The sequence below is a fragment of the Mytilus trossulus genome, chromosome 11, assembly GCF_036588685.1.
Source record: "Mytilus trossulus isolate FHL-02 chromosome 11, PNRI_Mtr1.1.1.hap1, whole genome shotgun sequence".
Taxonomy (NCBI): Eukaryota; Metazoa; Mollusca; class Bivalvia; order Mytilida; family Mytilidae; genus Mytilus; species Mytilus trossulus.
In genome coordinates, this window is record NC_086383.1 from 26,859,698 (window position 1) to 26,875,814 (window position 16,117).

At 33.0% G+C, this 16,117-nt stretch overlaps 1 protein-coding gene across 1 annotated transcript in view; it reads left to right on the top strand.

The window, feature by feature from the left end:
• LOC134690938 (nucleolar protein dao-5-like) overlaps positions 1–16,117 on the top strand; it is a 358,745-nt gene that overhangs the window by 267,835 nt on the left and 74,793 nt on the right. The gene's annotated exons all lie outside the window — the stretch shown is intronic.

Sequence of the window (16,117 nt, forward strand, 5' to 3'; positions counted from 1 at the left end):
TAGATTTCAAGGTTTACTTACGATACTTCAATCTGGCATTTAATATTATATCTTATACAACTCAGATAATATGTTTATGTAATTCTTTAACACACATGTTTATATTGCAGACCATTGTACGAATAAAGGTGATTTCTGAAATAAAGAATATTAGAAATGAACTGGATAGATGTAGATAACATCGGACAGATAACTAAACTGGTAATCAGGAATACAAGAAAACTGCCAGAAGATGGACATAAACCATGATCTAACAGATTGTACATTTTTTTATTGTATGTGATGTTCGTTTATTTGTTTGTGTAACATCTTTTAAATTTATGTAAATGATAATAAAAATTGATCCGACCAAATACACTGATCATGCAAACACTGAAGACAATAAAATAAACACAGCAGGAATTTAACCTAAGACTACAAATAAAAAACGTTCTCTTTTTATTATAGTTTTTACTCTATTTTCTCAGTTCACTGAACATAGAAAAAGATTTTACAGATGGGACACCCGTTTACTGTTTTACGTAAGTTCATTTTTCCCCTTTGTTTCTGTTAAGATGATTTACTTGATCATCTGGTTTTGACACGAGAAAGAATACTTTTGAAGATATCAACATAGTACATTCATAAGTGTCGTCCCTGTTATTTATCTTAACCTTATGATAATTGTGCTGATGTAAACCCGTTATACACTGCTGGCAAAGCATTTAAGAGTACTTATAATGTTGTATTTTAATTAATATTATTTGCATATGTCTATTATAATATATCTGTCACATTGAATGTTGTATAATATCTCATGTTTGTTGATTATATTGTCATATCTAATTATAAATGTTTATTGTAAATTACCACTGTGGAAACACGATTCGAATAAAGAATATCATTTAAAATCTAATTAATTTTTTGTCGACTCTTCTATTTGCACCAATTACAGGGTCACGAAAAGGCTTAAATTACTGTACTCACATTAAGTTTGGAACAATGTTTTAGTTTTATCTCATTCGATTTATATACTTGATATGTGTCCCTCGGCTTTAATTTGTAACCCGGATTTGTTTTCTCTCAATCGATTTATGACATTTAAACAACGGTATACCACTGTTGAATTGACGGCTCAATTTTAATCAAATTGAGAATTGAAATGGGGAATGGGTCAAAGCAAAAACAACCCGAACTAAACAGCAGACAACAGCAGAAGTCCACCAATGGGTCTTGAACAAAGCTAGAAAATCACGCACCTGGAGGCGTGCTATAGCTTGACCCAAATGCAAAAGTCTGAACTGATTTAGTGATAATGGACGTCATAGGCTCCTGAATTGGGACAAGCGCAAAAATGCGGCGGGATTAAATATGTTTTATGAGATCTCAACACTCCATCAATACCCCTAGGTAATGTAGAAGAAAAACACAACATAATATAACGCAAAGTAAAACTCAGTTTACAGAAAGTGCGAGTTCGATGTTAAAATGATAACAGAAGAATGTAAACTAAATGACAATGATACATACATTAACAAAGGACTACTAGCACTTACTGACATGACAGCTCCAGTCCTCAATTAAACTGGATGTTTAAAATAATGACATACGGTCGCAAAAAAAAGATGTTTGGTCTTACTTTTACAGGTATAAAGCCTCCACCTATCTATTGTGCCAAATACGGCTACGTTAATGTTTTCCCTGGATAAGTAAATCCTAAGTTTTCGAAGTGCTGACTACTTGGATGGTGATACCCCCGGAGATGAAACGTCCACCAGTAGTGGCATCGACCCAATAGTGTAAATAGTTATGAAATGTACCAGAATTATAATTTAATACGCCATACGCGTATTTCGTCTACATAAGACTCATCAATGACACTCAGATCAAAATAGTTATAAAGCCAAATAAGTACAAAGTTGAACAGCATTTATGACCCAAAATTCTGAAAAGTTGTGCCAAAGAAATGTCATTGTAAGTCTGTCAAAATATGCCAGTTTTACCGGTTTGTGTATATAACTGATATTTTTCTGTCCAAAAGAAAAAAAAATATTTTCAGAGCGCATGACCTCACCTTGTAAAAGATTATAAAAAATTTCATAGTTGGCTTTAATCGTGTTGTAGAATCTACTCGGAAACAAAATATGTACAGATTGTTTGTAGTGTCTTTTTCAATCATTTTGTTCGGTGAGTTTTTACTTTGGCGTTTTCTCAGCCACAAGATATAACATTTATTCTCTATGTTATTTGAATCCTGTTATAGTCATCATCGAACACAAACGTCACTGGCGTCAACGTGATGATCGTAACTGCAATTTAGATCATCCCAATATGGCGGACACAAATATAGAGATATTTTAAAAGGCTGATTTCTCCACTTTAACAGCTTATTTTCAGATTTTTTTTATATCAAGAAAAATCTTTATAAGCATTGCCATTGTATGTGTTTTTCATAAATTATAGAAAAACAACCAGAAGAACGATAATCGAGATAAAAAAAATCACGATGAACATCGTAACTTCATCTATGGATGATCGTAACTTGGACTTGTTTTTATAGAAAGATGATCGTAACTCAAAATTTACGAATGTTTTTCTCTTCACTAAATGAACACCATATTCAGCAGTCACAATAAATCAAATATTATGATTTTAATATTAAACCAAAAAAAAATTAAAACCATTATTCTAAAAAGAAATGACATAAGAGGGATCATACTTATATGTAAATATAGTTGATATAAATGTCATTCTCTTGATACAGTTTAAGAATACAGGCCAACACTTTCACGGAATAAAGTTAAGGAAGGCATGAAGTTACACTATTTTGATGACTTTCTATCGGTTTAAATTGTTGCCTGGTCTTGTTTTTTCTTAATCAAACCAGGAACATAATATAGTGATACTGTTCCCAGATCAAACTATGACTATTAAACATTGGTAGACTACAGAGGCGGACTGGGAGGGAGGGTCAAGGTGGTCGCGTCACCTTTTTGTGGGGGAAATTTGGTTGATTGTATAGAGAATTAATGAAACCTGACTGTAGCAAGTCTACTATTAGGCAGCCAGTCCCCCATCACTTTATGAAAATCTCTGGATACGCCACTGGACTTCTGTTGCCTATATTTGCATGGGTTGGCTATTTATGAAAAGAAGGAAAAGTTGAAATACGTGTAGATGGTATACACGTTCATATTAGATTTTTCAAGCTTCAAATTCTTACATTTATACGGTATATGACACATTTATTGAAGTAAGTCGAAGAAGTTGTTGTAAGTCAAACAGGGATCTACCATTTGATTTTTATATGAGGGGATGAAATTTGGAAGAAGGCAGGACATTAGATTTGAGCAAACAAAAAGGCAGTATGACAATTTATGTAAATATAATCAGGATGAAAAAAGCAGGACCGAATAGATGGAAAATAAAAAAAGCAGGATAGAGAGTGCAACATAAAAAATACAGGACAAAATTGTTCATCCTATCCCTTCCTCCAAATTAAAATCCAATAGAAGTTCCCTTTATAGACGGTTTCATTGATTTTTTATGTCTTTGAACATATATGATTACGTTTCTTAATGCTTTATTTTTTCAACCTTTCCTTTTAAAATCGTAAATCTGTTAATGAAAGAAATTATAAAGTCTGAATTTCAAAAAAATACCAGATCCTCGAAAGGTACTATTGTCTAGATAAAGTGTAAGGGATAAAAATGAAAAAAAAATATCCAATTTTAACAAACTGGTCATTAATATGAACTGTTCAAAACCTTATTTATATAAAACATTTGAAATCAATATAAAACATTTTAATATTGAACTAGATAACTCTGCGATCGTTCCTCACAATATCAGCTGATAACGTACATTTGTTTTGCATACTAGACAGCTTTATTTGTCCTTATTTATCAGAAAATGCTTCTTTGGAACGAACAGTTACGATCATCTTACGTAGAAGTTACGATTATCGTTGATAAAAATAATCGTGATTTTTTGTACGTCGATTTTCATTCTTCTTGTTGCTTTTCCCTTCTGTCAAAAAATAAATTTCAACGGCAATGCTTATAAAGATTTTCCTTGACATAATACAAATCTGAAAATAAGCTGCTAAAGTGGAGAAATCAGCCTGATAAAATTTCCTTTTATTTGTGTCCGCCATATTAGGATGATCGTAATTGCAGTTACGATCATCACGTTGACCCCGGTGAAACGTGGCGAGTCAAGAAATGACAGGAATTTATCGTTATAATGGCTGAACAAATTAAACAATAATAAAGATAATTTTAATTCATTGTTTTATTTCCATCTGCATCAGAAATATCCGCCTATTGGTATGAGTATGACTATGGCCCAAATGATACTGGACAGTTCTGTAATAGAGAACATGATAATGTTTAGACTTACACAAATGACTTAATAAAAACAGATTTTAATTGGTACTTCACTTTATCAATTTTATGTATAATTATAATGATCAGATTTAACTTAAATATTACAACGATGATGGGTCAACTGAGTCAAAAGTAAAAAAGAAAAATTACCCAGCGCCGAGAAAATTCAAAATGGAAAGTCCCTAATTAAAATGAACTTTGATGCATGGTACTACAATACTTTAATCACATGACAGGTGTCACACGTTAACCAGGATCGGATTACTCTTCAGGGGCGTCTAATATCATCCCTGATTGTCAGTATCATGACGGGTGTCGCAAATTACCCAGTTTTTGCTTACTCTTCATTCGTGTCTAATATAAGCCCTAGTTTTCAGTGTCATGACGGGTGTCACATGTTAAACAGACTCTGCTTACTCTTCAGGAGCGTCTAATATCATTCATGGTTTTCAGTGTCATGACGGGTGTCACATGTTGAACAGAGTTTGCCTACTCTTCAGGAGCATGTTATATCATCACTGGTTTTCAGTGTTATGACGGGTGGCACATGTCGAACATGATAGGCTTACTCTTCATTATTATCTAATATTAACTCTGGCTGCTAATGTAATGACGGGTGTCACATGTTAAACATAGTCTGCTTACTTTTTATGATCATCTTAAATCATCCCTTTAAGTTTTCAGTATGAGGACGGGTGTCACATGATGAATAAAGTCTTGTTAAATTTCAGGAGCGTCTTTTCTCATTCCTAATTGCCAGTTTCTTGACGGTTGTCGCATATAAAACTGAGCCTGCTTGCATTTCAGGAGCGTCTAATATAATCCCTTGCTGCCAGTATCACAACGGGTGTCATATGTCAAACATAGTCTTATTACATTTCAGGAGCGTCTTATATCATCCATGATTGCCAGTTTATTGACGAGTGTCACATGTTAAACAGAGTCTGCTTACTCTTCAGGAGCCTCTCATATCATCCATGGTTTTCAGTGTCGTGACAGGTTTCGCATGTTTACATTTCATGAGCGTTTAATATTATCCTTTGCTGCCAGTGACATATCGGGTGTCAAATGTTGAATACAGTCTACATACACTTCCGTATCACTTATATTATCACTGATTGTCGGTGTTGGTTCGTACTTCTCAGTTCTATTCATTGATTAATTTTGGTTTTTCGGAAGTTTTTTATATAAAGTTAATTTTGTCTTCGACCTTTTTAAAACGAAAATATTTATTTAGGTTTACTTTTACAAATTATGACCTTGATGGAGAGTTGTCTCGCTGGCACTCATACCATATCTTATCATATATAAGAACAGACAAATGGCTCTTCTATCTGTGATATACATTCAAAGTATCGTAAATTTACTCTCTCAAGTAATGGTACTCTTTGGTGAATACGTTATCATAGATAACAAACCCTTCAGAAATAGATAACAGTCAGATATCATAATTCATTACAATATGCTCTATTTCTAATTAATTTAAAAGCATTTATTATGCATAAAGCCAGACTTTATTTACTGATTGAGAAATATATGCATGCATCTACTGGTTGTTTATATCTATTGATATTTACAAAAAGATATTCAATATTCAAAAATTATTTCAAAAAGATTAATGAAAAATATGTCAAACTAAACGTAGGTACTTCGCAAACAAACGGATTGCTAACATTACAATCTTTTTGAAACCATGTCCAGATGAAGAATTCTCCAATGGAGACACATAAACCTTGTTGTGCAGCTGATGTTACAGCTGAAAAACATGATAGACAAATTGTCAATTTTAAAAAGAATTATAAATTATGTACAGATTAACAGATTTAAAAATCATGACCAAGAAACATGAGAGATAACAAATCTCTCAATCGGGAAAATGTCAAATTTTTAAAGACGATTGAATGCCTTATTGCTGATCAGTACAATTATGTTAACATTGCCAAACTCAGCAATTCACATCTAGGAAATCAAACAAGCAGTCAATTGGTGTCTATTCGCCGTTTACCAACTCACACACAGATATGTTATGTTTACCTGCATTCTGTTTAGGCGGAATGTACTACCTTTACCATATTATTTCATAATTTTTATTAACAACGAGTTTGACTGTACATGAGTTGAGTTCTTCAAACTATTGTACACCGATGTTGTTTATAAATAGCGTCTATTGATACATATGTGTAATGTATTCTGAGGAAAACACTGCTACTCAAAGGACATCAAATTTTAAATCTGGATAAAGGCAACAGTAGTATACCACTGTTCGAAATTCATAAATCGATTGGGAAAAAAATCCGGGCTAAAAACTAAAACTAAGAAACAATTCGGCACCACAGAAACACAACGCTAAAATCTAACACACACAAAAACGAACTATAATATAACAATGGTCATTTTTCAGACTTGGAACAGGACATTTTAAGAAAGAAAAAATGGTGGGTTGAACCTGGTTTTTCATTGATACAAACATTGATTTTATTTTGACATTAAAAAGAAAAAAAATTCCCTATATATGAACAGACATGCGAAATTGTCATCTTACATCTTGTTGATACTTATGCAACATCATTTGGTGTTTATGACTTTAATATGATTCATTTAAATTTTGCAGAAAAAAATCACAAACTGCTTTATTAAGCTCAGGATCATTTAAGTCTATTTTTTGTAGTACACGTTTACACTCTGTTGAGAGTTGCATACAACATGTAAACCTAGTTATTTCGTGAGCTGATGGATTACTGTCCAATTGATCTAGGTCTCAATTCTTTTTGATACCCATTTTGATTTACTTTGAATTCAGAATTTTAAAGAATTGTATTAAAGCATTCCTTAATGACTAATACTATAACACTATTAAGATTGTTACTATAATGAAGAAAAAACACTTTTTATAATACGCATGATTGATTATCTTAAAAGTTTGAAATTACCTGTTCCAAATGGAATATCATTGAATGAAAATAGACCACCGTCTGTGACAAATTCAAAAGTGCTGTTTTTGTCCAGATCATTTGCACCCGTCCAGACATTCGTTTTTACCAGCGCTGTAATATGAATTGAATTGTTATGCGTGTAAAAGGAATGTGTTACTCTGAATAAAGTATGCAAACACACAAATATTATTTAAATCAAATGAAACTGTATGTCTATATAATGTTTATTGTATACAAAGGTCTCTAACTACATGGTTGACAATTAAAGTATGTTACAAAAGAACATCAGATACTACAACAATGACTATTAAATAAAAGGGGCAGTATCTATAAGATATATTAAAAAAAACATAAAGTAAGAATTTTGGGTTCAACCATTTTAAAATGTGTTATAAAGAAATACTAATTCGCTTCAGGAAACCAGTATGGATCAATTTTGACAAATAAGTCTAAAATCATTGAGGATAAATTAATCACTCGCTAGTAAATAATTAGATTTCATTGGATTCGTATTAATGTGAATTTCACTTTAACTTAACTAGATATGGATAACACATGAACTGACGCTCGAATCCAAAACAGTTGTAAAAAATTGAAGAGCATTGAGGACCAAAATTTCAAAGCGTTTCGCCAAATACAGCTAATTGTCAGGTAAATAAACTCATCATAGATACCAGGCTTTACATTTTTTTCTTTACACCAGACGCGCGTTTCGTCTTCAAAAGACTCATTAGTGAAGAACGAATCAAAAAATGTTTAAAAGGCCAAATAAAGTACGAAGTAATTCATTCCTGTGATAGAAAACCCTTAGTAATTCAAAAATTCAAAAGTTTTGTAAACAGTTAATTAATAAATATGACCATATGAATGACAATTCATGTCAGCACAGAAGTGCTGACTTCTGATTCCACCAGTGAATTAAAACTCCCCCAGAAATGGCATTGACCAACAGTCTTAAGTTTGACATTGGAAAATTACATTTAAACTAGAATATTTTAATCGTAGGAATATTGGTCCCGTCAAATCTGGATTGAAACAAAAATTTAACAGAATGTGTCTCGCAGTATTTGTTAACACACTTGGTTTATGTCTACTTGACATGTTACTATACATATAAACTAAGAGCAAACAAAACAAAAACAATTCACTAATATTAGAATGATATTTTCTATGGTAGATCGTAGCATACTAAATTTCTCAGTCTTTTTGATAAACATTCATTAATCAAAAACTACCCCATTTTGAAGTCCTTTGTATACCTTATTTTTTTAGGTTATAACATGGCATTCATTGCAAAGAAAATATAATACGTGTCTATTTACATGTTACTGAACTAACAGAAATTTGAAAATGAAAATGACATTATAATATAATATCTAAAGAAGTCAAATATTAGAAACTTGGGTGGAATGTAGATGAATAGTTGCATTTGTGTTATTTAAAATAAAACAAATGAATTTTGTACAGTCATTACGTACGAATAGTAAACTTATCTCGGACAGCATCAGCTTCTGCTTCGCTATTTGGCCTCCAAAGGTAGGCCCCGTCTGTATTGGAGCAACTGGCCTGTGATGTTGAGACATATATCCAGTTTTTACATTTATAACACACAATATTATACAACAAATATACATTAATTAAACGACTTAAGACTCGAAAACATTAGAAACAATGAAGTAGTATTGTTGGTTTTATCCGGCCATTGACGTGTGTAACATTCATATTACCACATGTTGGTGTCGAGCATCACCGAAAAAAAATTCAAATTATGAAATGCACAACTAATATCAATATGTTATGTTTCATTATTTATGCCATGCTGTTGTACAAAAAAACGGTAACAGTAGTATACCGCTGTTCAAAACTCATAAATCCATGGACAAAACCCAAATTTGGGTAACAAACTAAAACTGTGGGAAACGCGTCAAATTTAAGAGGAGAACAACGACCCAAATTTAAATGTATGACACACATAAACGGACTAACCATTAGACAAAATCCTCTGAGAATAACAAATTTAACATCAAATACATAAGAACAGTCGCATTTCATGAATGACAACAATGATTCAGCGTTTCCATAAGGGATAAACAGCACCCCGGTTCTACAATCGATTGATACCTGTAGTTTAGCTAGGTTATGTTTGTTATACTTAATTCCTCAACACATGTTGTTGTATTTCTTGTTATTGGCTTTAAACTTATGGTCAGACATTGCGATTATTCTCAGGTCTGTACATCGTGTTTTTGTAGAAGGAATGTATAAATCTTCTTCCACATCTGGTCAGTGCTATTGTAACTTGTTTAAACAAATTTCTGCTTTGTATCGATTTGAATAGTTAAGTCATTTTCAACTGATTGTATAGTGGTCAAATAGTCTACTGTTGCACCACTGTTATAGGTTAAGGGATGGTTGGTCTCCCGCTAGCATGTTTAACCCCACTACATTCTGTACATGCCTGTCTTAAGCCAGGAGCCACCTGTGATTTAGTGTGTTGCTGTATATTAAATTTGTGTTTCGTTAATCAGTGTTACATACACCAGGTCGTTTGTTTCCTCGTTTGAAGTCTTATGTGAAGAGCTGTTTCATTGGCAAGTATACCACCTCGTCTGATTTTTAAAAATTATACATGCTTTTGAAATACACAAGCAAACATAGACAAAACCATATTCTTTTACATGTGCTTTAAGGAATGGTTGAATATAAGCACATTTCAATCACTGTACATTAAATATCAAGCAATCAAAATAAATGATACTTACATAATGTGTAATTACTAACCTGTGCACTTTTCCACGTATCTTCTATAGTTGTACTGTAGAAGTAACAATTAGGACTAACAGTTTGGTTATCTAACAAAGAATATTCTTCCGGGCATGATGGAACACATGCGGCTAATCACGAGAAAGATATGGGTACGATATTTAAACAGATATCAACATCATTAAGTTAAACTGATATAATATTCAAACAATATAATGTAAAATGCATGTTATTGCAAAGAACGATGTAAGTCGCAGTTTTTTGTTTACGGTACCCTGGCCTAGTCTCTTTTTGGAGAGATAACTGGTTTCTGGTAGAAATTAATCTTTACTTTTGCATTCGCATACGCTAAACTATCATGTGGTTCTGAGATAGGTAATATTCATATCAGTTTTCAGAGTTTGTATAGTAAAATACTTGTTTGCAGATTAACTTAATATTGATGAAGGGACACAAATTTGAATGCTTTCAATTGACACTAGTACTTCTTTCTCATTAACGACAAAAGCTATAGTTCAATGCAAGTTTGTATAATTTTGTTTCAATACAGTATTCGAAGTTTCCATATTAGAATTTTATTAAATCATTGATTAGTTAATGTTGTTGTGATAATGACATTATGGAACTTTGAAGAAATAAATAATGTTAAGATATAATGCATGCTACATGTGTATCTATTGATAGTTATCAAAGGTACCAGGATTATAATTAATCAGTGACGCTCATAGCAAATTATGTATAAAGCCAAACAAGTAAAATATTGAAGAGCATTGAGGATCCGAAATTCCCCAAAATTGTGACTAAAACGGCTTAGGCAATCTATGCCTTGGATAAGAAAATCCTTAGTTTTTCGAAAAGTTAAAAGTTTTGTAAACAGGAAATTTAAAAAAAAAAAAATATTGATATTCATGATATTTATATCAACACTGAAGTGCTGAATACAGGTCTGGTGATACCCTCGGAGACGTAACGTCCACCAGCATTGGCATTGACCCAGTGGGGTAAATAGTTATCAAAGGTATCATTTAGTACGCCAGACGCGCGTTTCGTCTTCTTAAGACTCATCAGTGACGCTCATATCAAAATATCTATAAAACCAAACATGTACAAAGTTGAAGAGAAATATTGTTTCTTCACGTAAATAAAATCTATTTTGGGATTTAAGAACAAGTTGTCCTCATTTAATATGACGGTGTCATCCATTCGTTTGATGTGTTTGAACTTTCGATTTTGCCATTTGATTTGGGACTTTCCTTTTTGAAATTTCCTCGGAGTTCAGTATTTTTGTGTTTTTACCTTTTTAACTGATATGAGCATTTATTACGATAAATTTAAATATAAAAGAATATGGCATCATCATGAGTTTAATGTTTTATTTGGATTCATCGATATAAAAATAAAAAAAGACATCAGTCAAACACTAGACGAAACGCGCTCTTTAAATTTGTACTTTATTTGTCCTTTCAAACTCTTTTAAATCGAGCGGGATACAGCACTACAAATATTTCAGATTATAAATACCCGATGGTCCTAGAGGACCAGTATCCCCTTTAGGACCAGTGGATCCAGGTGGCCCTATCTGTCCGGATTCCCCACGAGGTCCTGTGTTTCCTTGGTCCCCTGTGTCACCAGAATATCCCTTTGATCCCTTTGGTCCAGTGATTCCTGTTTCTCCTGATGACCCAGATGGTCCTCTTGGACCAGATGGCCCAAGTGGCCCAGTTATTCCAATGATTCCAGAGGGTCCAGGAGGTCCTGTTTCTCCTTGTTTTCCCTTTGAACCATTAGCACCAGGTGGTCCATCTGCTTCGTCCATTCCAGGTGAACCACGTTGTCCAATAGGTCCAATTTGTCCAGGTGGTCCAGCAGATCCTTTTTGACCGGTTTTACCGCTTTTTCCAGGATCTCCCATTTGGCCTTTATGTCCCGAAGCCCCAGTAAAACCTCGAGGTCCAACACGTCCTGTTTTTCCGGGGTCTCCTTTATATCCCTTTGATCCAGGAGTCCCAGTTTGACCAGCATATCCTCTCATTCCTACAAAATGTCAAAAATAAATGGAATGAATACAATAGCTATAATAACATTACTTTCGTTTGCTTGGTTAACTTTTTGGAAATTAATTTGAATAATTTTATGCAGCATTCAATATTAGGAAGATAACAATTTATGTGCAATACATCATTTAAGGAATGAGTTATTTAAAATTTCATTTTTTTTGCCACCTAAATAACTTAAATTTGCATATTCATGGTGTTTGATTATTGGTTTTGCATAAATTCCTGTAGAAAATTTGTACATTCGTTAGACACTTAAAATCGTGGTAATAAATAATAATGCTTCTACAATACGCATTACCTTGTGCCCCTTGTATCCCAGGAGGTCCAGGTACTCCTATTTCTGAAAATGAGCAACTCAAGTTATATTTTCTTTAATGTATTATTTTTAATTGATTTGATCATGTTTAATGTTTTGAAATTTATAACTTCCTGGACATCTTGTAAATGCCGTTTTATTCCATTCGATTGACTTGTCAGATATTTTGATTTTTGTAGTTTGGTTAAGGATTGTGGTTTTTTTGGGGGGGGAGGATTGAACTCTTGCCTATTATCAGTGTTAATATAGAATTCAATATCCAAAGACGAAAATCCTTAACCGATTTAGTTTAGGCCAATGTAACTTATAAATAAAGTTAAAGGGGAAAATACATAAGTATGATTCTATAACAATCTACAGAATTCGTGTAGCCAGTCGTCATAAGTTCAATCATCCAGCATCTAATTTATATTGGTTCACTTTATACATATAATGTCTGTTTGTTTAGTATTTTAGTGATTTCACCTTTTTCCTATACATTGCTATACCCTAACAATAAAAATTACACCATACTATTAGTAGAATTTCCGTTGTGTAATAAGCTAAAAATAACTTCTTATTGAGCGCTTTTGAAAATAGTTTCGGGGTTAATTATATTTTTAAACGGCGAATTAGTTGATTTTTCATTCTTGTATGAACTATGAGAGCTACAGCGGTGTTAAAACTCACCAACTACTTCATAAGGTTCATCTGTAAGAACAAACAATATAGCAAGAATATTCTTTGTTTATAAAACGAGAAACGAGAAACTCTTATGAACCACATCAACAATCAATAACAACTGACCAACAGATGCAAACAAATGCAGCGAGTTTAAACGATTTAAGAGTCGTCAACCTTCATCCTAACCTATCAATTATGATATTTATTCATGCATATCAGTCACCTTTTTACTGATTCCTGTATAATTTCAATGTTACTAGATTAAAAGTGACAAACATAATTAAATCTAACACCAGGTTTGTACTACGAAATAAATACGACGAAGGTCACATTTGATCTGCTTAATACCCTTTCAAATCAGCTTAGATCGACTCAGTTTCGGTTGGGTTTCGTATTGAATAGTCTTTAGTTTTCTATGTTGTGTTTTGAACAACTTTGTGTGTCTTTTTTCTCTGTGACCGTGTCAGTTTATTTTTTATAATTTTGAGTTTGGGTTCCCTTTGATGACTTTTTTTATATATTCTATCACAGGAGCCTTGAAGTGAGAGATAAAATTGAAAATGGAAATTGGGCATGTGTCAAAGAGACAACAACCCGACCATAGAAAAATCAACAGCAGTAGATTACCAACAGGTCTTCAATGTAGCGAGAAACTCCCGCACCCGAAGGCGTCCTTCAGCTGGCACCTAAACAAATATATACTAGTTTAGTGATAATGAACGCCATACTTATTTCCAAATTATACACAAGAAACTAAAAATAAAATATTACAAGACTAACAAAGTCCAGAGGCTTCTGACAAGGGACAGGCGCAAAAATGCGGCGGGGTTAAACATGTTTATTAGAACATTTATATTTGCAATTATCTTCACTGGTAAATAAATTGTCTAACGGTATATCTTGGGTTTTTTTTTTTTTTTGTATGTCCAACTATTTACCGTCCGTCGAAATGATAGGCGTTAATTTTAACTGTCTTTGAAAAATAAGATTAAATAAAAATGACACAATCATATAATCTCGCAACAAGTCAACTTCAGAACCATCAAACAGTTACTGCAACGGTTCTAAATGTGCACGAATAATGGCGTCCTTCATAAACATTTTTGCATTTTTACTATACAATCAAACAGACGCCAAGCTTTGGTCAAGTTTTAACTGCCATCGAGGGATAACCAAAAGTTACCATACATATATTTTGTATTCATTGTTTCCGTTGAATAACATGAATGATAAAAATCAGCGGCTGATCAAAAGGGGGGTCCAACTCCCGACCCCCCCCCCCCCCCCCCACACCTTTCTGGATCCGTGCCCGAAAATAGACGACTGGTTCTTTATCTGTTAAAAAAATCCTACGCGTTCAATGTAATTGCATTTTCTTATATTTAATAACACGAACAATAAATAAATATTTACCTTTGTTCTGTTCTTGGCCGAAATCGACATAAACATAGTCTGCGTTGTCGTTATTGTACCTTTTTACACGATCTACAACCTGAGTTTGAATATTATTGTTCTTTGTGAGCATGAAAAAGTGATATTTCAAACGATTCTATCAGAGGCTTATCATAAATTCGCCGCTTTAGAATATAACGAATTGCAAGGCATTTCCCCGAATGTGCCAAACATGAAAATTACATCACATTAATGGTTGTTTTATAATTCTTTATGAAGGTGTATGTCCCCTTTATCATTGAAGCAGTATACTGTGAATAATCGTGATGTGCATATTTGTTTTCAGTATATACAAGTAATACAGAAACTCCATCAAAGCACATGATAATTGCAGAGAGTTGTGTTCCCTTTGTGTTTTTATTTTCTTTCTGTGGACAAAAATACCCCTTAGTTATATTTGGCATTAGGAAAAAGAGGTTTGTCTATGCTCTTCAATGTTGAACTTCGTTCCGTTTTCTCATCACTTAGCGTCCGTCGTCCTTCGCTGTCCGTCGTCGTTAACTTTAACAAAAATCTTCTCCTCTGAATCTACTGGGCCAAATCAAATCAAACATTACCACTATTTCCATTTGGGTATCTAGTTTAAAAGGAGCGAGGTTTGACCCGGCTAACCAACCAAGATGGCCGCTATGACTAAAAATAGAACATAGGAGTACAATAAAAATGTTGGCTAAAAACTTTTAAACCAAAGCATTTAGAGAAAATCCGACTACGTTAAAAAAAAATAAAGTCAAGATCTATCTGCCCTGAACTATTTAGACAAATAAGACAACTGGTTGTTGGATTACGGCCCCTGAATTGGTAATTTTTAAGGAAAGTTTACCATATTTGGTTATTATCTTGAATATCTTTATATATAGAGATAAACTGTTAATAACAATAATGTTCAACAAAGTAAGATCTACTTTAGGTTACATTATCAAAACTATCAGGTGACCCCTTACGGAGTTATTGCCCTTTTTAGTAAATTGTTAACAATTTTCATAAATTTTGTCATTTTTTGTTAAATTTTTACAAACTTTCTTCCCCTGTAACTAATGGGCCAAGTTCATTTTAGATAGAGATAATTGTAAGTAGCAAGAACATTCAGTAAAGTAAGAACTGCAAACACATCACCATCACCATAACACAATGTTGTCATGAATCAATCTGTGTCCTTTGTTGTTTAATATGCACAAGGACCAAGCTGAACGACACAGGCACACAGGCTCTTTAGAGTCTCTAGTTTTATATTGTTGATCGATAGTATCTAATAGTTCTTAGGAAGACGAAACGTGCAAAAGTTTTATCTTGGTATCTTTCCTGGAGTTTTGTTTAATATAAACAATGTTAAATGCAGAATGAATATCTGTACCAGTCAAGTGATTTGCTTTTATTGTGTCTCTCGGGTGACATCGTATATTAGAGTTGTTAAGGAATCGCTTGACAATAGAAAAAAGACATTTTATATGCTGATAAATAAGACGCATGATTAATTAAGAATATAACATACATCATCTCTATCTTTTTGTTCTGTCAGTTTGCCTGTAAAAAAAATAAAAACCGTAAAAAGATATACTTAAATAG